The 26,038-nt window shown below is 36.2% G+C and overlaps 1 long non-coding RNA gene across 1 annotated transcript; it reads left to right on the top strand.

Moving 5' to 3' along the window:
- The first annotated feature begins 20,550 nt into the window (after positions 1-20,550).
- On the top strand, positions 20,551-22,005 carry LOC139846690 (uncharacterized). Its single transcript, XR_011759145.1, has 3 exons — positions 20,551-20,779; positions 20,868-20,966; positions 21,607-22,005. It is a non-coding gene; the product is annotated as an uncharacterized lncRNA (long non-coding RNA).
- Positions 22,006-26,038: the final 4,033 nt, after the last annotated feature.

The raw sequence follows: 26,038 nt of genomic DNA, 5'->3' as shown, positions 1-26,038 counted from the left end.
GGATCATGCAATCCTTTTGCATGACATATTATCCCAACAACGCCTATTTGTTCCTCATGCTTCGGTGACCCTAAGTTCATGATTCCTAAATCAAGTTGTCCTACTTATGTAAACGTGTAAATTTAACATACAAGTGGTTAGGTGACCTTTATCCCACAAGTGTGCGAAATTTACCTCAATCATATTAGTCTGTTCATAACGGTTAGGTGACCTTTATCCCATTATGAGTTCCCTAATATTTTTTAAGTGTCACATAAAAGGATGGCATTTTCACTTGTTTGCCTTGTCGATAAGGGATTTTAAGTTTCCTTTAATTCTAGTTTGAGAAAACTTTTATACCATACACCAACATGCATTTAGTGTATGGTTTATTTGGAATCCATTTTCAAGTCTTGTAATTTTAGCCAATTACTTGATATAAACCATTTTATATATATGATCCTTATCATGTTCTTAATAACCGATTATTAATGTCCTTTTAGTCATTTTTAATTTAACCATTTAAATTGACGTTTTGCATGTCGTTAATAATGTATTAATTTAACCAATTAAATTGCCATTTTCTAGTCGTTGACTTGTGTGATTAACTTGTAGCATACAAACATACAATCCACATAATCATACAAAACAACCACGCATGCAAAATCATATGTTCACAATCAAGCCATTTTGGTGGACATTTGTTTAGCCGAAAACAAATGCCACCGGTAAAGGGGTTATAACACAAAGTAGGAGATTTTAAATATCCCACTTAATCTTGCATCCAAAAGCTTCTTCATATTTTCTTCAAGTCTTCATCATCTTCATCATTTTACAAAATATATCCTAATACATTTTGTCTAAAAAATGAAAATACAACCTAATCTATTTTACATACCAAATATAAAATAAATTACATAACCAAAATAATAATATTACAAACCAAATTGAATAAATATTATTACAAACCAAATGAATGAATAATAAATCAACCAAACATGCATACATTCAAACATAAGGTCAAGGCTTGATTGTGAACTTCAAAATACAACAAAATATGACCAAATTTCAAGTTCCAAACCCATTTAGAACTTGCTTAAATTCGGCCAAAAATGGAAACCCACCCAAACACTTTAATTTTTGCATTTTACAATCATGCATGTACATAAAATGCAAAATATATAGTGAGTTTAATAATCATCTCGAAGCATATTTCAATAACTTCGGCTCTAGATACCATTGTTGGGAAACAAGTTTCATAATACTTAAAACCTTTTAAGAATCATTCAAAGCGGAAGCATGTAAATAACCATTTATTAGACTTGTTAAACTTTAACCAATTAAAGCTAAATCCCAATTAGGATCAAGTTGTGAAACATACTTACAAACTACAAGTAAGAAAAGAGTATATACCTTCTCCTAGCTTATTGATAGATGATGATGAAGATGATGATGGATGGAGCTCTAAAATAATGAAACCTCAATTAGTTATACCCCAAACTATGCACCAACACCCTTACTATTAGTTAGGATTTTGTTTGACACTTGAATGAGCTTGCAAAAAACAAAATAAAGAACCCTTTCACCACCTAAAAGGTCACGGTAGCCAGCTCTATTTAGGGAGAGTTTTTTGCAGAATTTTGAAGTGTAAAATTGCATGTGTTCGTTCCTACAAGAGTCAAGATGCTTACATATGGAATTGAGAAAGTATGGGTGAAAGATTCCAAGCCTAAAGCATGTGTATCTCATTCCCTATGCCACTTCCCTTTCAAGTATTATTAAATAAGTTTTATAAAAGTAATTAGATTTTATAAAACTCTCCATAATACTTCCATATTTATATATTTGTTATGTACATTTATTTTTTATAAAACCAAACTTTATAAAATGTAGCATAAAAAATCAATTATTTAACCCATAAATAATTTAAACTCTTGTTATATAAATTATTCCCTAATTTATATATACACTTCAAGTAATCTTTCAGAAAACCATTTTTCTTAAAATTCAAGTGTCGCGTATTTGATCAATGATCCAATCGTTAAGATTAAATACGTATAAGGTGTTGGTAAGTTTGTTATTGGGTATGACCCGACTTGGATCATAACACATTAGCCACATTAATTTAATATGTCTCTCGGGCATACGAAATACTTTCACCATCAAGAACCGCTACCCACTACCGAGAATCGACGACTTATTTGATCAACTACAAGGCTTGTCAGTTTATTCGAAGATTGATTTACGTTATGGGTATCATCAAATGCGGGTGAAGGAGGATGATATTCCAAAGACTGCTTTTAGGACGCGTTACGGTCATTACGAGTTTATGGTTATGCCATTTGGATTGACGAAAGCACCAGCTGTGTTCATGGAACTCATGAACTGAGTGTGTGGGTCATATCTTGACAAGTTTGTCATTGTTTTCATTGATGACATACTTATTTACTCGAAGAATGATCAAGAGCATGAAGAACATTTAAGAAAAGTGCTAGAGTTGCTGAGAAAAGAAAAACTATACGGTAAGTTTTCAAAGTGTGCATTTTGGTTGGAAGAAGTTCAATTCCTCGGTCACATAGTGAACAAAGAAGGTATTCAGGTGGATCCAGCAAAGATTGAAACCGTTGAAAAATGGGAAACCCCGAAAACACCGAAGCATATACGCCAATTTTTAGGACTAGCTGGTTACTACAGAAGGTTCATCCAAGATTTTTCCAGAATAGCAAAACCCTTGACTGCATTAACGCATAAAGGGAGGAAATTTGAATGGAAGGATGAACAAGAGAAAGCGTTTCAATTGTTAAGGAAAAAGTTAACTACGGCACATATATTGTCATTACCTGAAGGGAATGATGATTTTGTGATATATTGTGACGATTCAAAGCAAGGTCTCGGTTGTGTATTAATGCAACGAACGAAGGTAATTGATTATGCGTCTAGACAATTGAAGATTCAAGAGTAGAATTATACGACGCATGATTTGGAATTAGGCGCGGTTGTTTTTGCATTAAAGACTTGGAGGCACTACTTATATGGGGTTAAAAGTATTATATATACCGACCACAAAAGCCTTCAACATATAATTAATCAGAAACAACTGAACATGAGGCAGCGTAGGTGGATTGAATTGTTGAATGATTACGACTTTGAGATTTGTTACCACCCGGGGAAGGTGAATGTGGTAGCCGACGTTTTGAGTAGAAAGGATAGAGAACCCATTCGAGTAAAAGCTATGAATATAATGATTCACAATAACCTTACTACTCAAATAAAGGAGGCGCAACAAGGAGTTTTAAAAGAGGGAAATTTAAAGGATGAAATATCCAAAGGATCGGAGAAGCATCTTAATATTCGGGAAGACGAAACCCGGTATAGGGCTGAAAGAATTTGGGTACTAAAATTTGGAGATATGAGAGAAATGGTACTCAGAGAAGATCATAAAACCAGATACTCAATACATCCTGGAACGGGGAAGATGTACAAAGATCTCAAGAAACATTTTTAGTGGCCAGGTATGAAAGCCGATGTTGCTAAATATGTAGGGGAATATTTGACGTGTTCTAAGGTCAAAGCTGAGCATCAGAAACCATCAGGTCTACTTCAACAACCCGAAATCCCAGAATGGAAATGGGAAAACATTACCATGGATTTCATCACTAAATTGCCAAGGACTGTAAGTGGTTTTGATACTATTTGGGTAATAGTTGATCGTCTCAACAAATCAGCACACTTCCTGCCAATAAGAGAAGATGACAAGATGGAGAAGTTAGCACGACTGTATTTGAAGGAAGTCGTCTCCAAACATGGAATACCAATCTCTATTATCTCTGATAGGGATGGCAGATTTATTTCAAGATTCTGGCAGACATTCCAGCAAGCATTAGGAACTCGTCTAGACATTAGTACTACCTATCATCCACAAACTGATGGGCAGAGCGAAAGGACGATACAAATGCTTAAAGACATGCTACGAACATGTGTTATTGATTTCAGAAACAGTTGGGATCGACATCTACCGTTAGCAGAATTTTCCTATAACAACAGCTACCATTAAAGCATTGAGATGGCGCCGTTTGAAGCACTTTATGGTAGAAAGTGCAGGTCTCCAATTTGTTGGAGTGAAGTGGGGGATAGACAGATTACTGGTCCAGAGATAATACAAGAAACTACCAAGAAGATCATCCAAATTCAACAACGGTTGAAAACCGCCCAAAGTCGACAAAAGAGCTACACCGACATTAAAAGAAAAGATATAGAATTTGAAATTGGAGAGATGGTCATGCTTAAGGTTGCACCTTGGAAAGGCATTGTTCGATTTGGTAAACGAGGGAAATTAAATCCAAGGTATATAGGACCATTCAAGATTATTGATCGTGTCGGACCGGTAGCTTACCGACTTGAATTACCACAACAACTGCGACTGTACATAACACTTTCCACGTCTCAAATTTGAAGAAATGTTTTGCTAAAGAAGATCTCACTTTTTTGTTAGACGAAATCCAAATCAACGAAAAACTTCAATTCATCGAAGAACCCGTCGAAATAATGGATCGTGAGGTTAAAAGACTTAAGCAAAACAAGATACCAATTGTTAAAGTTTGATGGAATGCTTGTAGAGGACCCGAGTTCACCTGGGAATGAGAAGATCAGATGAAGAAGAAATACCCGCACTTATTTCCAGAAGATACGTCAACACCTCCAACTGCTTAAAATTTCGGGACGAAATTTATTTAACGGGTAGGTACTGTAGTGAGCTGAACTTTTCCATGTTTATATATATTAAATGAAATTTTTATTTACATGATTAAGTTTTTCCAACATGTTAAGCAATCAAACTTGTTAAGACTTGATTAATTTAAATAGGTTTCATATAGACAATTGAGCACCCAAGTTGACCGGTGATTCACGAACGTTAAAACTTGTAAAAACTATATGACGACATATATATATAGTTAACATGATATTATGATAAGTAAGTATCTTATTAGGTATTTTAACAATGAGTTATATACATAAAATTGAGTTTATTGAATTAAGAAACTCGAAACGATATATATAACGATTATCGTTATAACAACGACTTACTAAATACATATGAATCATATTAAGATATTGATACACAATGTTTAATCATGATAAATGATAAGTAAACATGTCATTAAGTGTATTAACAATGAACTACATATGTAAAAACAAGACTACTAACTTAATGATTTCGAAACGAGACATATATGTAACGATTACGTTGTAACAACATTTAACTGTATATATATCATACTAAGATATATTAATATATCATAATATCATGATAATGTAATAATTTAACATCTCTTTAGATATAATAAATAATGGGTTAACAATATTTAACAAGATCGTTAAACTAAAGGTTTCAAAACAACATTTACATGAAACGACTAACGATGACTTAACGACTCAGTTAAAATGTATATACATGTAGTGTTTTAATATGTATTCATACAGTTTTGAAAGACTTCAAGACACTTATCAAAATACTTCTACTTAACAAAAATTCTTACAATTACATCCTCGTTCAGTTTCATCAACAATTCTACTCGTATGCACCCGTATTCATACTCGTACAATACACAGCTTTTAGATGTATGTACTATTGGTATATACACTCCAATGATCAGCTCTTAGCAGCCCATGTGAGTCACCTAACACATGTAGGAACCATCATTTGGCAACTAGCATGAAATATCTCATAAAATTACAAAAATATTAGTAATCATTCATGAATTATTTACATGTAAACAAAATTACACATCCTTTATATCTAATCCATATACCAACAACCAAAAACACCTAAAAACACTTTCATTCTTCAATTTTCTTCTTTAAATTGATCTCTCTCAAGTTATTTCTTCAAGTTCTAAGTGTTCTTCATAAATTCTATAAGTTCTAGTTTCATAAAATCAAGAATACTTCCAAGTTTGCTAGCTTACTTCCAATTTTGTGAAGTGATCATCCAACCTCAAGAAATCTTTCTTATTTACAGTAAGATATCTTTCTAATATAAGGTAATACTCAAAAATTCAAACTTTGATTCAATTTCTATAACTATAACAATCTTATTTCGAGTGAAAATCTTACTTGAACTTGTTTTCGTGTCATGATCCTGCTTCAAGAACTTTCAATCCATCCAAGGATCCTTTGAAGCTAGATCTATTTTTCTCATTTCCAGTAGGTTTATCCACAAAACCTGAGGTAGTAATGATGTTCATAACATCATTCCAATCATATATATAAAACTACCTTATTCGAAGGTTTAAACTTGAAATCACTAGAACATAGTTTAGTTAATTCTAAACTTGTTCGCAAATAAAAGTTAATCTGTGACGCCCCGTACTAAATCATCATGTACGGACCATCATCAACAGGACCATTATAAGGTTAAGTACTATATGCGTTTTCAAAACAGAGTTTGCATTCATTAATAAAAGTGACGTCATAACAAACGTCGAATGTTTTACAATCCAAAAGTAAGCTTCACTAAGTAGAAGCATTAAATAAGTGTACGTGACCACAAAGTTCGTTACATAACATAGTTTCAAAAGTAAATAAGTTTGAATGCAAGATAAGTAGTCATGCGATAACAACTCTAGGCAGCGGGTTCTACAGCACGACTAGTAAGATAGCGGAAGCGACTTCAAGCACCTGAGAAATACATGCTTAAAAAGGTCAACACAAAGGTTGGTGAGCTATAGTTAAGTATAACAGTAATGTAAGTAGGCCACGAGATTTCAGTGCTACAACGAGCGTTCAAAAGTATGGAAAAGTATATGCTTAACCGTGGGCACTCGATAACTAACTTAACGTTTAATGTACCCCCTTAAAGTGCACTTGGCAAGTGTGTATAACCTCGAAGTATTAAACACCCGTTAAATGCTAGCGCGACTAGCCCGAGTGGGGATGTCAAACCCTATGGATCCATATCTAAGATTCGCGTTCATGGTTCAAAAACCAATGATTAAACGTTACCGAGCTAAAGGGAATGTTTATGCCGTTGTATAACCCACACATATATAAGTTTAAGTACTCGTGCCTAGTATGTAAAACATAAAATCCGCATGCATTCTCAGTTCCCAAAATAAGTTAAAGTAAAAAGGGAATGCTATAACTCACAATGATATGTGGCGGTAAAGTAGTAGTCGGGAAAGGTGTGCAAGTAAATGGTCCGAAGTCCTCAACCTAAGTCAAATAGTACTAAGTCAGTAAATCGTCTTAATAGGTTTAAAAGTATGTATTTAAGGTCTTAAGGGTCATCATCAATCATCATTAAACAAAAGGCGTAAAGTAAGTTTCGTTTATGAAAGTAGTTTTCAACAAAGTCTAACTTCGGTCCGTCACCACGGCCTCTACACTTACTGAATTAAGGTGAGACTAGTGGCCATGGCTCCGTCTATGATTCCCTTAAGTGTGGTAAAATGTACAGAAGAAAACTCGTCTTGGTTTGACCGTGGCGACGGTCTAAGTGCGAGTAGGTCAGAAATTTTCTGCACAACGTTAAAGGACATAGTGACGAACGGAGGGCCATAAATCCTAAACCGTAACTTGGATGAAGACGAATCCTAAATGAAAAATTATCTACTCGAAAAGTTCTATCCAAAAATCAAGATGGGATCAGCCCAGACCTACTGGTCTGGTCCGGAAACAGCTGAACAGAAACTTTTGGACAGAAAAAGTGGGTTTTCAAGGGTTCCGGTGATCTTGGTGTTTGATGCTCATCATAGTTCTCATCCTTGATGCGTATAGCTTCAAGTGCACAACTCATGGATGTGTTTACATCATCTTAACCAAGATTTGTCCATCATAACCTTAGTGCAAGTCTAAGACATTAATTTGATGAACCAAAGTTACATCAAGTCTTAGATTTAGCACAAACATGGAATGTAAGAGTAACACAACTAAGTTTGGACAATTATAACACAAGTGTGAGTCTTAAGACATGTAGATCAACTCACTTAAGAGTTGTATGAAGTTTGATGAACCAAAGTTACATCAAAGTCTTAGATCTAACACAATTACTTGTAATAAAAAGAAATAACAACAAATAAACTTGGATTTAAACGAATTTAGTCAAGATCTTAAAGTAGAGAGTTTAGATCTAGTATATATACATGAAGTTATAAATTAGAGAGTTTAAAGTGTTGTTCTTGAACTAACAAGTTAGATCCAAGAAATATAAGATCAAGATTAACTAGTAATCATGACCAAGGTTACATGTAAGTAAAAATAAAGTAAATACAACTAGTTACAAGTAAATAAGAACTTTACAAATTGATTTTTACTTCTTAAAGAGATACTAAGCCAAAGCTTAGATCTAGAAATATAAGTAAACTTATGAACAAGTTCATGAACACTAAGAAAGATCACAACCAAGTGTTGGATCCATGATACTTGCACCAAAGTGTAAGCTCTTGTTGGTTTCATGTTCTTGTTCAAGTGCGTAGTAAACAACTAACAAAAAGTAATTTAAACAACATACAAAATAAAGAAAATGAATGATAAGCCTAAACCAACCATGAAGGTGGTATTCTAGTAACATTTAAACATAACAAGATTGACATTAAGGATGATGATTAGCCACGAATTAGATGAAGAAAAAGAAGATGTTCTTGAGTTTATTACTTACAAAAACTAAAGAAAGTTGAGAGAAAAACTTGTGTCAAGTGAAGGGTAAAGTGAGAAATGAGTTTATGGACCAAGTAAGTAGCATAAGAAGTTGAAATGTGCACATATACACACACCAACAGCCGATCGGCCTAGAGGGGGGAATAAAGGGCAAGTCAACTTTGATATTTTGTGCATGGGGAGTATGTGTGAGCTCAAATGGGTAATAAGTTAAAATATGGCTTGCATGCTTGAGACATCTTTGTCTCTAAATTAGCCTAATTAAACCTTGATTATACTTAACATAAACTAGCTTACTAGAATGGGCTTACAAGTCCATTTAAGTGTAGGGTGGGCTTACTAGTCCAAGTCCATTAATTAAAGGTCCAAGTTTAATTAAAGATGCAATTGAAATAATTAAAGCCCAAGTAATTAATCACTAACCTTGATTAATTAAAATGATTAATAATAAATAATCATGAATGTAAATAATATTCTAAAAATATTATTCGCGCAGTTTCGTGTGTCGCAGAGACGTTTCGGGCTCTTAAAAGTCAAGTACGGGCAATCATGGAAACATGTAAATGTAATTATATACATTCGTTTAATCACACGTATTAATAATAATAATTATTAATAATTAACGTTGGAAAAACCAGGGTCGTTACATTACCCACCTGTTAAAGAAAATTTCGTCCCGAAATTTAAGCTGAAGTAGATGGAGGAGTCGGGAAAAGATGAGGATATTTCCGCATCATTTGATCCTCTCGTTCCCAAGTAAACTCAGGTCCTCGTTTTGCATTCCATCGTACTCGTACAATCAGAATCTTGTTGCGTTTCAAAGTTTTGATCTCACGATCCATAATCTCAACAGGTTCCTCCACAAAGTGGAGTTTGTCATCAATAGTAAGTTCTTCCAATGGTATGATGAGTTCGGGTGCAGCATGACACTTCTTCAAGTTTGACACATGGAAGGTAAGATGAACTGAGCTCAATTGTGCTGGTAGATCCAAACGGTATGCAACTGGTCCAACACGTTCCAAGATCTCGAAAGGACCAATGTATCGTGGGTTCAACTTTCCACGTTTTCCCAAACGGATCACACCTTTCCAAGGTGCAACCTTCAACATTACACGATCACCAACATTAAATTCAAAGTCTTTCCGTTTAAGATCGGCATAACTCTTTTGGCGATCACGGGCAGTCTTAAGTCTAGCTTGGATCTGAGCAATCTTCTCCATGGTTTCGTGGACTACCTCGGGTCCGGTGATTTGCTTTTCGCCTACTTCGGCCCAACAAATAGGAGATCGGCACTTACGACCATACAATGCTTCAAAAGGTGCAGCATTAATGCTTGAGTGATAACTGTTGTTGTACGAGAATTCAGCGAGTGGCAAATGCCTTTCCCAGGCCTTTCCAAAATCAATGACACATGCACACAGCATGTCCTCCAAGGTCTGAATCGTTCGTTCACTTTGCCCGTCAGTCTGAGGATGATAAGTAGTACTCATGTTAAGACGAGTTCCCATGGCTTCTTGCAAAGAACGCCAAAATCTGGAAGCAAAACGGGGATCGCGATCGGAGATGATTGATAAAGGTACACCATGATGAGATACAACCTCTTTAATGTACAGCTGAGCAAGTCTTTCCATTGTATCAGTTTCCTTCATCGCTAGGAAGTGTGCAGATTTGGTGAGGCGGTCAACAATAACCCAAATAGTATCGCATCCGCCCACCGTCTTCGGCAGCTTAGTAATGAAATCCATTGTGATCCTTTCCCACTTCCATTGTGGGATTTCCGGCTGTTGAAGTAACCTAGAAGGTCTCTGATGCTCGGCTTTAACCTTCGAGCAAGTCAAACACTTACCAACATAAGTCGCAACGTCCTTCTTAAGATTCGGCCACCAATACTGTTCTTTAAGGTCGTGGTACATCTTACCCGCACCGGGGTGAATCGAATATCTCGATTTGTGTGCTTCATCAAGTATCAGGTTTCGTAGATTTCCATAATAAGGTACCCAAATTCTTCCGGCATAAAATCGGAGTCCAGACTCTCTAACCTCGAATCGAGAGACAAGTATGTTCAAATGCTCGTGAGATATGTTCTCCTCCTTGAGAGCCTCAACTTGGGCTACTCTGATCTGGCTGTTGAGGTTCGAATGGATGGTGATGTTCAGAGCCCTAACACGAAGAGGTGCCGTCCTCTCCTTTCGGCTTAAAGCATCAGCTACAACATTGGCCTTGCCAGGGTGATAACGGAGTTCACAATCGTAGTCGTTGAGCGTCTCGATCCATCGACACTGTCTCATATTCAGTTGCTTCTGATCAAAGATGTGCTGGAGACTCTTGTGATCGGTGAAGATAGTGCTCTTAGTTCCATACAAATAATGTCTCCACAATTTGAGTGCAAAGACAACGGCTCCAAGTTCAAGATCATGTATAGTGTAGTTCCGCTCGTGAATCTTCAGTTGGCAGGAGGCATAGGCAATAACCTTTGATCGTTGCATCAGTACACAACCAAAACCACTCTTCGATGCATCGCAATAAACAACAAAGTCGTCACTGCCTTCAGGAAGTGATAGGATAGGTGCGGAGGTTAACTTCTTCTTCAAAGTTTGGAATGCTGGTTCGTGTGCGGGTTCCCAAATGAACTTCTTGCCCTTGTGAGTCAGTGCGGTCAAAGGACGCGCAATCAGAGAAAATCCTTCGATAATAACCGGCGAGACCTAGGAATTGGCGAATATGCGTTGGAGTAGTGGGGGTCTCCCACTTGCTGATGGCTTCAATCTTGGCGGGATCAACTTTGATACCCTGGTCGCTCACAACATGACCCAAAAATTGTACTTCCTTCAACCAAAATTCACACTTGGAGAATTTGGCGTAAAGTTGCTCTCGTCTCAAGAGTTCAAGTACCAATCGGAGATGATGTTTGTGTTCTTCTTCGCTCTTAGAGTAGATGAGGATATCATCTATGAAGACAATAACAAACTTATCCAAATACGGCTTGCAAACACGGTTCATAAGGTCCATAAATACAGCAGGTGCATTGGTCAGACCGAATGGCATTACAAGAAACTCATAATTTCCATAGCGGGTTCTAAATGCAGTTTTCATCACGTCACTTTCCTTCACCCTCAACTGGTGATAGCCGGATCGTAAATCGATCTTTGAGTAAACACACGATCCTTGCAGTTGGTCAAAAAGATCGTCGATTCGTGGAAGATCATACCGATTCTTGATTGTTAATTTGTTGAGCTCACGGTAGTCGATACACATACGGAAGGATCCATCCTTCTTCTTTACAAACAACACAGGCGCGCCCCACGGCAAAGAACTCGGTTGAATAAACCCTCGATCAAGTAATTCTTGTAGTTGGCTTTGCAATTCTTGCATCTCGGAAGGTGCAAGTCTATAGGGTGCGCGAGCTACAGGTGCAGCTCCTGGCACTAAGTTAATCTGAAATTCTACTGCCCTAGGTGGCGGTAATCCAGGTAATTCTTCGGGAAAAACATCGGAGAACTCGTTCACAATACGCACATCTTCCACTTTCATCTCCTCGGTTCCTACGGTTTTTACATGAGCTAGGACAGCAAGTCGTCCCTTTTTCATGATCTTTTGCGCCTTCACGCAACTAATGAGGTTCAGTTGCGAGCTACATCTCTCCCCATAAATGATCAATGGCTCACCATCTCCTTGCGGTATGCGGAGTGCTTTGTCTCCACAAATAATCTCGGCTCTTATCTTAGTCAACCAGTCCATGCCAACAATAACATCAAAACTTCCCAACTTAATGGGTATCAAGTCTATCTCAAAGTCTACACCGGCTATGTTGATAATAGCCCCTCGGCCAATTTGGTCCACTTTTTCAAGTTTTCCGTTGGCTACCTCGACAAGCATACTTTCCTTTAAAGGAACTAACGACCAATCTAACTTATCACAAAAATGTCTACACACATAGCTCCTATCGGCACCAGTATCAAATAGGACAGAAGCTAAAAGATTGTTGATTTTGAATATACCTGTCACCAAGTCGGGGTTGTCGCGTGCGTCCCTTGCATTAACATTGAAGGCTCTAGCACGTGGCCTTCCGCCATCCTTACGCTTGTTTGGGCACTCGTTTCTGAAATGGCCCATCTTTCCACACTCATAACATTTCCTAGGCCCATTGTTGTTGTGGTTTGGCTTCACGTTCAAAGTAGTAACCTTACAATCCTTACCAACATGCCCAGTCCGTTGGCATTTCTCACAGACAACATTGCAATACCCGGTGTGGTGCTTATAACACCTCTTGCATTGTGGTAAAGTTCCCTTGTAGTTCGGATTGGAGCTGTTGTTGTTGGGGTTGGTGTTGTTGTTGTTTTGCCTGAACCCTTCATGTCGCTTCGCCGGGTTTTGATCATAGTTCTTACCCCTGTTGTTGTTGTGGTTGTTGTCCCATTTCCTCTTCTCGCCACTACCAGTTTCAAACTTAGCCTTCTCCGGCTCATCAAGGATGATTTGATTCAAGAGAGTATGCGCCATGCGCATTGCTTCGGGAACGCTTGGTGGCTTGGATGAGGTAACATTACCCTTGATGGACTTAGGAAGTCCCGAGAAGTATTTTTCCAAGCGCTTAAATTCGGGGGTGACCATGGTCGGACACATAAGAGCCAACTCCAAAAACCTACTGTTGTAACTGTTAAGGTCGTTCCCTACGACCTTTAACTGCATAAATTCGATTTCCATCTTCTGAATTTCGGTTCTCGGACAGTATTCCTCGATCATAGCACATTTAAATCCTTCCCAAGGCGTAGCATACGCCTCATCAATTCCTTGCGCTTGGGCCATGGTATTCCACCATGTAAGCGCGCCATCAGAAAGTGTGCAAGATGCAAATTTCGTTTTGTTAGCTTCCGAACAATTGCTAACCCTGAATACCGATTCCAACTTTTCGAACCATCGGGTGAGACCAACTGGTCCCTCGGTGCCGCTGAAGTTATGCGGTTTGCAGCTCAGGAATTCCTTGTATGTACACCCATTTCGAACGGGTGGAATAACCGGTGGTGGTGGCGGTGGAGCTTCGAGATTTCTTTCTGCTAGGGCTGCAGCGACCCGTTCGTTGATCATGTCCTCAATCTGGGCGGCGGTAGGTGTGGTTCTTCCATTAGCCATGGTATTCTAAACAAAAATTTTGACCCAAGTCAAAATCCAGCATGCAAGTAGTAATAATACAGTATATAGTGACCAATCACGGAATCAAAACATCACATGTTATTAGATAATGCATCTAGGTACAAACATCACAGAATCATCGTACAACAATGTAAATAGAACATCGTGCAAGAATTAAATAATGCAAAGTTCCATTCATTAATAATAATAAGTTTCATACATCTGAATAAGTTCGTACAATACATATGAAATACATGAAACTATATCTAGATTACATCATGAAATCTAAATACAAGGTCCTACGGTGAAGGCGGGTGAACAGCTCCTCGAGCCAACTGCTCCTCGAGCTCAGTGACTCGAGCTCGGAGAGTCTCAACCTCCCTCATCAGTTCCTCGTTAGAGGGAGCTGGTGGGGCAGGCGGTGCAGGTGGGGCGGGTGGTGCCGGTGGTGCTGATGTAGATGGTCCGGCTCCGGATGTAGACGGTACGTCCCTAGATGTAAGTGGTCCGTATCTAAATCTAGGTGGTATGGTTCCAGGAATAGTCAATACGTAACGGGGAACCTTACGTATCTGTGGGTCGGCAGGGTATGGCACAACTCGTTTACGAGCAGTAACCCTACGTCGATGGCCAAAAGCATCAGTAAAAACACGACCTCCATTCACCCCTGGAATGACGGTGCCATCGAAACGGTACCGCTTCTTCAGCGGGGTGGAGGGTGCCTGAATAGGTCTATCGGCAGGATCCTCATCATCGCTGGAGTCGTCTGATGATGAAGAATCGACGGATGATGAGTCATCCGAATCGTGTGGCGGTGACACTGGTGGCTGAGCTGGTAATCCGAAGCGTCCGAAGGCGGCCAACATCTGTCTGTGTCTGCCTGGCGGAATCACGACTAAACGTCCGTCGGGAGTGCGTCGGCAAGGCGTGCACATGTGGTTACGAAACGGCCCTTCCCCGAACTCCGCGGGGATCTCAATACCACCAATGCGGGGCTGTGACCTCGGGGGTCCGGGAGCAGACACTGGGGCAGGTGCACTAGTACCAGCTCCGGAAGTAGAAGCGCCGGAATCACTAGTGGGTGTCGGGGCCGGTGTATCGGCAGTAGCAGCAGCAGGTGTAGCAGTAGGTAGGGCGACGGGGTCTGAGTCTGTACTTCCCGAAATGCCAGCAGGTGGAACATCCGACATCTGAACAAGGAAAAATAAATTTTTTTCCATGTCAGTATGTCATAAAGCAAGCAAATAATAGGCCAACAGTTTAAATCATGTATAATAATAAGTAGCATGGCAATATCAGTAATCGTAAGAAACTAGCATGCAATCGAAAGCAAGTAATAGCATGCAGTAGTGAAATCATGTAGTAGCATACGGCATATAACAGTAACAGTAAGCAGCAGCATGCAGTAAGTTCAGCGGAAACAAGTAAACTAGCAAGTTGTAGATTAGTCCTATTAGTGAATCCTACTCGGGTCGGTCTTAGACTCACTAATGCAACCTAATTCCCTACAACCAACGCTCTGATACCAAATGTGACGCCCCGTACTAAATCATCATGTACGGACCATCATCAACAGGACCATTACAAGGTTAAGTACTATATGCGTTTTCAAAACAGAGTTTGCATTCATTAATAAAAGTGACGTCATAACAAACGTCGAATGTTTTACAATCCAAAAGTAAGCTTCACTAAGTAGAAGCATTAAATAAGTGTACGTGACCACAAAGGTCGTTACATAACATAGTTTCAAAAGTAAATAAGTTTGAATGCAAGATAAGTAGTCATGCGATAACAACTCTAGGCAGCGGGTTCTACAGCACGACTAGTAAGATAGCGGAAGCGACTTCAAGCACCTGAGAAATACATGCTTAAAAAGGTCAACACAAAGGTTGGTGAGCTATAGTTAAGTATAACAGTAATGTAAGTAGGCCACGAGATTTCAGTGCTACAACGAGCGTTCAAAAGTATGTAAAAGTATATGCTTAACCGTGGGCACTCGATAACTAACTTAACGTTTAATGTACCCCCTTAAAGTGCACTTGGCAAGTGCGTATAACCTCGAAGTATTAAACACTCGTTAAATGCTAGCGCGACTAGCCCGAGTGGGGATGTCAAACCCTATGGATCCATATCTAAGATTTGCGTTCATGGTTCAAAAACCAATGATTAAACGTTACCGAGCTAAAGGGAATGTTTATGCCGTTGTATAACCCACACATATATAAGTTTAAGTACTCGTGCCTAGTATGTAAAACATAAAATCCGCATGCATTCTCAGTTCCCAAAATAAGTTAAAGTAAAAAGGGAATGCTATAACTCACAATGATATGTGGCGGTAAAGTAGTAGTCGGGAAAGGTGTGCAAGTAAATGGTCCGAAGTCCTCAACCTAAGTCAAATAGTACTAAGTCAGTAAATCGTCTTAATAGGTTTAAAAGTATGTATTTAAGGTCTTAAGGGTCATCATCAATCATCATTAAACAAAAGGCGTAAAGTAAGTTTCGTTTATGAAAGTAGTTTTCAACAAAGTCTGACTTCGGTCAGTCACCAAGGCCTCTACCCTTACTGAATTAAGGTGAGACCAGTGGCCATGGCTCCGTCTATGATTCCCTTAAGTGTGGTAAAATTTACAGAAGCAAAATCGTCTTGGTTTGACCGTGGCGACGGTCTAAGTGCGAGTAGGTCAGAAATTTTCTGCACAACGTTAAAGGACATAGTGACGAACGGAGGGCCATAAATCCTAAACCGTAACTTGGATGAAGACGAATCCTAAATGAAAAATTATCTACTCGAAAAGTTCTATCCAAAAATAAAGATGGGATCAGCCCAGACCTACTGGTCTGGTCCAGAAACAGCTAAACAGAAACTTTTGGACAGAAACAGTGGGTTTTCAAGGGTTCCGGTGATCTTGGTGTTTGATGCTCATCATAGTTCTCATCCTTGATGCGTATAGCTTCAAGTGCACAACTCATGGATGTGTTTACATCATCTTAACCAAGATTTGTCCATCATAACCTTAGTGCAAGTCTAAGACATTAATTTGATGAACCAAAGTTACATCAAGTGTTAGATTTAGCACAAACATGGAATGTAAGAGTAACACAACTAAGTTTGGACAATTATAACACAAGTGTGAGTCTTAAGACATGTAGATCAACTCACTTAAGAGTTGTATGAAGTTTGATGAACCAAAGTTACATCAAAGTCTTAGATCTAACACAATTACTTGTAATAAAAAGAAATAACAACAAATAAACTTGGATTTAAACGAATTTAGTCAAGATCTTAAAGTAGAGAGTTTAGATCTAGTATATATACATGAAGTTATAAATTAGAGAGTTTAAAGTGTTGTTCTTGAACTAACAAGTTTGATCCAAGAAATATAAGATCAAGATTAACTAGTAATCATGACCAAGGTTACATGTAAGTAAAAATAAAGTAAATACAACTAGTTACAAGTAAATAAGAACTTTACAAATTGATTTTTACTTCTTAAAGAGATACTAAGCCAAAGCTTAGATCTAGAAATATAAGTAAACTTATGAACAAGTTCATGAACACTAAGAAAGATCACAACCAAGTGTTGGATCCATGATACTTGCACCAAAGTGTAAGCTCTTGTTGGTTTCATGTTCTTGTTCAAGTGCGTAGTAAACAACTAACAAAAAGTAATTTAAACAACATACAAAATAAAGAAAATGAATGATAAGCCTAAACCAACCATGAAGGTGGTATTCTAGTAACATTTAAACATAACAAGATTGACATTAAGGATGATGATTAGCCACGAATTAGATGAAGAAAAAGAAGATGTTCTTGAGTTTATTACTTACAAAAACTAAAGAAAGTTGAGAGAAAAACTTGTGTCAAGTGAAGGGTAAAGTGAGAAATGAGTTTATGGACCAAGTAAGTAGCATAAGAAGTTGAAATGTGCACATATACACACACCAACAGCCGATCGGCCTAGAGGGGGGAATAAAGGGCAAGTCAACTTTGATATTTTGTGCATGGGGAGTATGTGTGAGCTCAAATGGGTAATAAGTTAAAATATGGCTTGCATGCTTGAGACATCTTTGTCTCTAAATTAGCCTAATTAAACCTTGATTATACTTAACATAAACTAGCTTACTAGAATGGGCTTACAAGTCCATTTAAGTGTAGGGTGGGCTTACTAGTCCAAGTCCATTAATTAAAGGTCCAAGTTTAATTAAAGATGCAATTGAAATAATTAAAGCCCAAGTAATTAATCACTAACCTTGATTAATTAAAATGATTAATAATAAATAATCATGAATGTAAATAATATTCTAAAAATATTATTCGCGCAGTTTCGTGTGTCGCAGAGACGTTTCGGGCTCTTAAAAGTCAAGTACGGGCAATCATGGAAATATGTAAATGTAATTATATACATTCGTTTAATCACACGTATTAATAATAATAATTATTAATAATTAACCTTGGAAAAACCAGGGTCGTTACATAATCCTTCTAACTTGACTTTTAAAATCAGCTAGACACATGTTCTATATCTATATGATATGCCAACTTAATGATTTAAAACTTAAAAACACGAAAAACACCGTAAAACTGGATATACGCCGTCGTAGTAACACCGCGGGCGGTTTTGGGTTAGTTAATTAAAAACTAAGATAAACTTTGATTTAAAAGTTGTTCTTCTGGGAAAATGATTTTTCTTATGAACATGAAACTATATCCAAAAATCATGATTAAACTCAAAGTGGAAGTATGTTTTCCAAAATGGTCATCTAGACGTCGTTCTTTCGACTGAAATGACTACCTTTATAAAAATGACTTGTAACCTGTATTCCCGACTATAAACTTATAATTTTTCTGTATAGATTCATAAACTTAAGTTCAATATGAAACCATAGCAATTGGATTCACTCAAAACGGATTTAAAACGAAGAAGTTATGGGTCAAACAAGATTGGATATTTTTACTTGTTGTAGCTACGTGAAAATTGGTAAAAAAAATCTATATTAATCACATCCTAGCTAACTTATATTGTATAATAGATATATTCTAATATATTATGTAATCTTGGGATACCATAGACACGTATGCAAATGTTTTGACATATCATATCGACTCATCTATATATATTATTTGGAACAACCATAGACACTTTATAAGCAGTAATGTCGGAGTTAGCTATACAGGGTTGAGGTTGATTCCAAAAATATATATACTTTGAGTTGTGATCTAGCCTGAGACGTGTATACACTGGGTCGTGGATTGGGTCAAGATAATATATATCAATTTATTTCTGTACATCTAACTATGGACAACTAGTTGTAGGTTACTAACGAGGACAGCAGACTTAATAAACATAAAACATTAAAATGTATTAGAAATGTTGTAAATATATTTTGAACATACTTTGATATATATATGTACATATTTGTTATAGGTTCGTGAATCGACCAGTGGCCAAGTCTTACTTCCCGACGAAGTAAAAATCTGTGAAAGTGAGTTATAGTCACACTTTTAAAAATCTAATATTTTTGGGATGAGAATACATGTAGCTTTATAAATGTTTTACAAAATAGACACAAGTACATGAAACTACTTTCTATGGTTGAACGATCGAAGCCGAATATGCCCCTTTTACTTGGTAACCTAAGAATTAGTAAACCAGTGTACTAATTGACGCGAATCCTAAAGATAGATCTATTGGGCCCAACAAACCCCATCCGTTGTAGCGGATGCTTTAGTACTTCGAGTTTTTATATCATGTCCGATGGATGTCCTGGAATGATGGGGATATTCTTATATGCATCTTGTTAATGTCAGTTACCAGGTGTTTGCCGTATGAATGATTTTTATCTCTATGTATGGGATGTATTGAAATATGAAATCTTGTGGTCTATTATTATGATTTGATAATATATAGGTTAAACCTATAACTCACCAACATTTTTGTTGACGTTTTAAGCATGTTTATTCTCAGGTGATTATTAAGAGCTTCCGCTGTTGCATACTAAAATAAGGACAAGATTTGGAGTCCATGCTTGTATGATATTATGTAAAACTGCATTCAAGAAACTTATTTTTGATGTAATATATTCATATTGTAAACCATTATGTAATGGTCGTGTGTAAACGGTATATTTTAGATTATCATTATTTGATAATCTACGTAATGCGTTTTAAACCTTTATCGATAAAATAAAGGTTATGGTTGTTTTAAAAATGAATGCAGTCTTTGAAAAACGTCTCATATAGAGGTCAAAATCTCGCGACGAAATCAATTAATATGGAACGTTTATAATCAATATGAACGGGACATTTCATATTATGTTGACCCACTCTTCTTCAGCCATCCCTTTCTTCTTTAACCCTATACCAGACGCCATCAACATCCGACATCTGCATGTCCTGTGCCTCAAAAAATATCCCATGTTCTTCCATTTTTTTTGTTAGCCATATGCCCATATCGTGTTTGCTGGATTGTTGCTCCCATATTTTCTTCTCAACCGGTAACAAACATTCTTTTTGATTTAGGCTTTGTATTTCTTTTTTGTTATTTTTTGATTGATTGTTTTGTATTATTGTAGTGTTTGTTGGTGTGTGTCAATTATGTTTCATCTGTCTCCAAGGTAATTCCCTTTTCCCCGATTTAATTTGTGATATTCATTACTTATTGTTGGCTGTGGTTTATTCCGTCTCCAAGGTAGTTCCCTTTTTTTGAATTAATTTGTGATATTCATTACTTATTGCTGGCTGTGGTTTCTTCTTTAATATTATGTGTTACCCTCTATTAACATGTTGCTTCGTCTCTACAGTGTTGTGTTTTTTTGCCATCATAAATTGTTTTGGTCATTGCGATAATGTGAGGCTCCGAAAAAAGGAAAAAAATACTGATGATAATACGCATGTAATCGATGATGCTGTTCTGAGCTCTACTGGTGTTTCTGGAGAACCTGTTGTGTTTCATCCAAACAAGTTGCAACGAGGGCTTACTTAAGAAAATTTAATGTTGATGCATCTGCAATGGCACGTTATGATCAAATCTATTTTTTTGTTTTTGTTTTTTTAATATTAACTGTTTCCGAATGTTGTTTTCATGATTGAATTTCTTCAGGTGGTGTTAACTGTAGGCCTGTTAACCAATTAAAAGGTTCATTCATTCATCGAGGCATTACACCAATCTATACTCTGTCTGCAGCCTTTAACTCTTAAGGTAGTAATATTTTGTTTAAATTATCTATGTGATGTGTTTGAAACTGTTTTAAACAAAAAAAAATCATAAAACAATCAGATTCTTATGTCTGAAATTATATTCAGGTTTTTGAGAGTATTCTAAAAGGTTGAGTGTAAAGTAAATGAAACATGTATGAGTCATGTTTTAATAAACTCAAATTATTTGTGTTATAGTTTTTTAAGGAACTAAATAAAGCCTTTAGTTACTCAGAAGGTTTACATAACAATTTCTACGCGTTTATTGTAAGTTAGTATAGGTTGTTAGTACTAGATAGAATCCACATTATCTGTGTATTCGATACACTTTTTTACTGTCATGTTGGATGTTTTAGTATTGCCTGCTTTTTAATTAATATTGTGTGCATTTTATAATTATAATAAAAGGATTGTTACCCATAATTTTTTGGTATAAATAGTATGGTTGGTAGGGGTGTTAGAAAAGGAAATTATTCGTTATCCCTTATATTTTGTTGTCATCACTTATTATACGTTTTGACATTATTGTATGTATATCGAGCGAGCCTACTTTTTTTAACTTTTATATATGTTCTATGGTTTGCTGAATTTTTGTTGTTGGTAAGTTGTGTTGTTAATTACCGTCATGTTGCTTTGCCTTTCAGGTTAATGACAGCTAATTTGTTTGTGCATCCTAACCAGCAACCGAATCCAGTTTTGTTAACCTTACACGATAACTGCAACCTATTATCCTCAAGTTCGATAATATATAATAGAATGAGTCATTTTTGTGTTCTAGAATCTGAAAGATTGTAATGTGATATAGTTACACTATCCAACTTTCTGGCATATAAAATTTTGAATCATTTCATCTAGATCTTTGAATGAAAATACATATTTTAGTTTTCAGTTTTAATGGAGAAGTGAAAAGTTGCAGGTGGTGGGAGGTTGATGTTGATAGATTAGTGGGGAACAGATTTGTGCTCCTAATTGTTTCTCATGTTCAGTTACTCTTCGTACTACCGAGCTCCGAAAGGGTTTTACCTGAGTTTGTTTCCATGGAGTTGTTTTTTGGAATTGTATTTAAACTGGTTGTGTAATGTTTCAGGAAAAGAACAGTTAAAGAAAAGTACCAAAAGGATTTGGCGAACCCAAATGATGATAAAAGTGATAAGTCTGTAAACGTGATATTTTCGATCAATAGTCACGTCACTTTCGTGTTGTTCGTACTAAATGGTTACAAGTAATAGTTTATTATAATGATTTATATTGATGTAGTTGTCTTAGGTTTCCTGTTTTATACTGAGGGTCTTATTGGGTTTAGAGAGAGACATAACTAGTTAAAATTAAAAGTTTAAAACAACAGTCATGCTTTTTGTTTAACAACTCAGTATCCATGACTTTTCTACTAATGCAAACGTAATCTTAAACTGCAATTGTTTTAAAAAGGAATGAGGTTTTGACCATCTTTATTAGTCATCTTATGAATCCTTTTAGAAGCTCACCTGTATATTTGTACCGTGTTTTTTTGTTTACGGGTTGAAGAAAATAATCAATACCGCAGCAGTGAAGTTATGCTCAGAAGTGGCCATTAACAAAACATTTGAGACACTTATAACTATACGGTTAGTATTATTTTACAATTACTAAAGTACCCAGTTACAAACATGTGTGTTTTTTACTTTTGTGCGCACATGTTTTGTGATGTCAATAAGATTCACACCTTTTTCCCTAGCTAAAATAGAGATAACTATTGTCATGAAGTAGAAGCAACATGTCTTATTCTACAGGTACGTCTAGCAATATGACTTTTATCTTTATAATTAATGAACTATGATCAAATTTTAACTGTTCTTTATAAACAACAGTTACTAAGCTATGACCAAGTTCTAGGCGTCACAAAAAATAGTAACATTTCCGTTGTGTATGTCCTTTTGGATGAAACTTGCTTTTGCCTGTCGCTAACATTCGTTGTTCGTTTTTTTCTCCTTTATCATGTTTCATTATTTTGGACTGATTAGTAGGTTTTATACTTCTAATTCGATTTTTACTTTATAGGCCACCCCACATGTATCAATGATGATAGACCTCATTCAAAATGTTAGTGTTTACTATATATGAGAGTTTTTTTCAACAACTATTATGTTTGGCAATTACTATGAACCCAAACAGATGGGAGAAGGCTTTGTTGCGGCTGACAACATTGCAGTTCATTTGTAACACCGTTGGCGGACTTCCCAAATCACTACTTCCAGTTCGTTGCATATAACAAACTACGTACCCACATCTCCAACAACACTCTACTCGCAGGTGATATTTCGTCACCTATAGATAACTCAACACCTCTTAGTTGAATTCTCAACTTCATATGTAATATGTATGTAATCTTAACTTCCATCCATTTTGGTTTGTAAAAAATGGACTTTGTAGGTGATGTATGAAAAAATAGATGCGGCCACAATGGATCCGTTTTATGCACTTTCCTTTCATAGCTTGCATATGTACCTAGAAGTAGAACATAATGCTTTTATTTATTTATTTAGCTTTTGTAATTTACCTTAGCAATAGCAATTGAATGAAATCAACTGTATGATGGTAAATTTTGAACCGTATAATACTTTGAAAAGCGTTATGTTTAAAAAATAGCCATCAATGATTTTATCAATAATATTTAGCCGCATAGCGCATACCTTCAATCTTGTTTAGAATCAATGACAAAAGTCTCAAGAGAAGATGCTTTCTTCATTTGCAAGCTCATGTCCACTTCAATGAATGCATCCAAAGTATAAGATGAAGGTCAAGGACTTCCAGATGTATTAAGCATCTTTTGAAGTCTCTATATTGAGTAAAGAAGCCAAAAATTCAATGTCAAAAGAGCTCCAACAGATATATTAAAAAGCTGTCCAGAGGCTGCGCGCAAGGTTGCAAAATTCTCTATTCGGGGATTAATCGATCGGAACTTTGAAAGGATTAATCGACAATTCGGGAATTACTTGGAGATTAATCGAATTGTACTGTAAACATTTAAATATTAAATTTTAATATTTATATGTGTAATTATAGAAAAAACCATAAATATAAAGATAATTTTTAACACAATTGTTTAAAATTGTTCATTTTGCTTCAAAACTATAAAATTCTAGTTTAAATTCATGTTAAAATATTAACCATTTCTTACTTTGACTAACTTTGATTACCAAATTCGATTTTGATTCATCAATTGATGTTGATCGTTTAATTAAACGAATTTTTAGAAATCGAAACGGATTGATCCTAAAAATGATTAATCGGCGAGTAATCAGGTTTTTACAACACTGGCTGCACGGTCGACCGTGGATCGACCACAATTTTGTATGACAAGTTTTTATTGGACTATAAATACACCACTTTGCCAAACTTGAAGACCACCTCTTTCCAACATACTTTCAAAGTCATATCAACTGATCAACTAATCTCCTAAGCCTCAAGCACGTATCAATGGAGAGATAATAAGAGAGAAAGAGAGATTTTACTTACACTAAGTAGAAATACATTGTAAACTTCATGCTTATCATTTTTATCTTTGAGTTTACTTTGTGAGATACTTCCTTATGGGGTCAAGGAAGTTAAATAGTTCTTGTGATAGGAAACACCATCTTACTTAGTGATTCAACTTCCTTAAAGGGATCTAGGAAGTTGATTATTTTCATTGGGAATTAATACTTGTCCAAGGTGAAGACAAGTTTGATCTAAGTAAGGTTGGTGTTACCTATTGAAGAACTATGAGAAATTGTGTTAGTAGAATTGATCTTATGATAAGAATATCATCTTATCTAGTGATCCTTCTTCCTTAAAGGGAACTAGGAAGTTGTTCCTATTTCCATTTGGAAATTGGTGCTTCTTCTAGGTGAAGACGAGTGTGATCTAGAAGTAGTGTTGGAGTGGCTTATTGAAGATCATTTGGTGAAAACGGATCTCCACCGGGTTTGGAGAAATTTTTAGTAAAGCTAACTCCCGATTAGTGAATCGGGGAGCGGATTAAGGTGGATTAGTTAACATCCACCCGAACCACTATAAATCCTTGTGTTTGTGCACTTACATTCTTTACATACTTGCATTAACAAACACAAACGCTTCCACAGTTAAAACTTACATTTTGATCATTAAAGTTTTCGAAAAAGTTTTAAGAAACCATTAAGTAACTATTCACCCCCCTCTAGTTACTTACAATTGGTATCAAAGCGGTTGCTTTAATGTTTGCTCAAACATATGTTTGTCGTGTCTAAAACCATTTTGTGCAAAAACTCGAGTCAAAGATCTTGAAACTAAGCTCTACTTGTTTGGAACGTAAATTTTATCTTGAAAGAGCTAGTCTTGCATCACGATAATAATTTTCGTACAAGAAGGCATGATCAAGACTCAAATGAAGTTGGATACTTCAAGGAAGAGAATGAAGACAACATAATTTCTAGAAACTTCAAAACACTCACGTGATGTGGAGTCAAGGAAGGAACACGTATGCTCAAACTTACATCCATTACATTGAGAAAAAAATACCATCATTCACATGGTGAGGTAAGTTTGCTTGTTTTTAGTAAAAATCTATAAATTAAAAGGTTTAAAGCTTGTGTACTCTAAATGTTCTGATAATTAACAAAACATTGGTTAAAAATGAAAAACTTGAACAAAGAAACTTTCTTTTAACAAACTAAGTTAATTTTTGAAAAATAAGTCTCACATATTAAGCAGGAAAAGAAAAATGTGAGGTTGGGTCAAAATCACAAATATATTGTATACAATTGAAGCACCATGAAACTTACGTGAATACAATGTATGAAATTACTTGTGCCTTGAATCCTTGCATGAAAAATGAAATGAGTTATTGTTTGATATGTGCTTGATTGATTGATCTTAGAGGCTTAAGTGATAGACATAATATCTAAGATTAGACTCTAAGCATCTCAATAAGTATTCTCAAAACTCATATAGTCAAAAGGTTACTTAGTGGTAATAATGATTTGAAACTAAAATCACTAGCTTGTGACTATTTTGAACAAGAAAATGAATTAACTTTCTTCAAATATAAAAGTGATTTTAAAAATCAAAGATACCAAAAGA

Source organism: Rutidosis leptorrhynchoides, chromosome 5 (genome assembly GCF_046630445.1).
Source record: "Rutidosis leptorrhynchoides isolate AG116_Rl617_1_P2 chromosome 5, CSIRO_AGI_Rlap_v1, whole genome shotgun sequence".
In the NCBI taxonomy this organism is placed as follows: Eukaryota; Viridiplantae; Streptophyta; class Magnoliopsida; order Asterales; family Asteraceae; genus Rutidosis; species Rutidosis leptorrhynchoides.
This window is presented reverse-complemented; position numbering and strand designations above follow the sequence as displayed.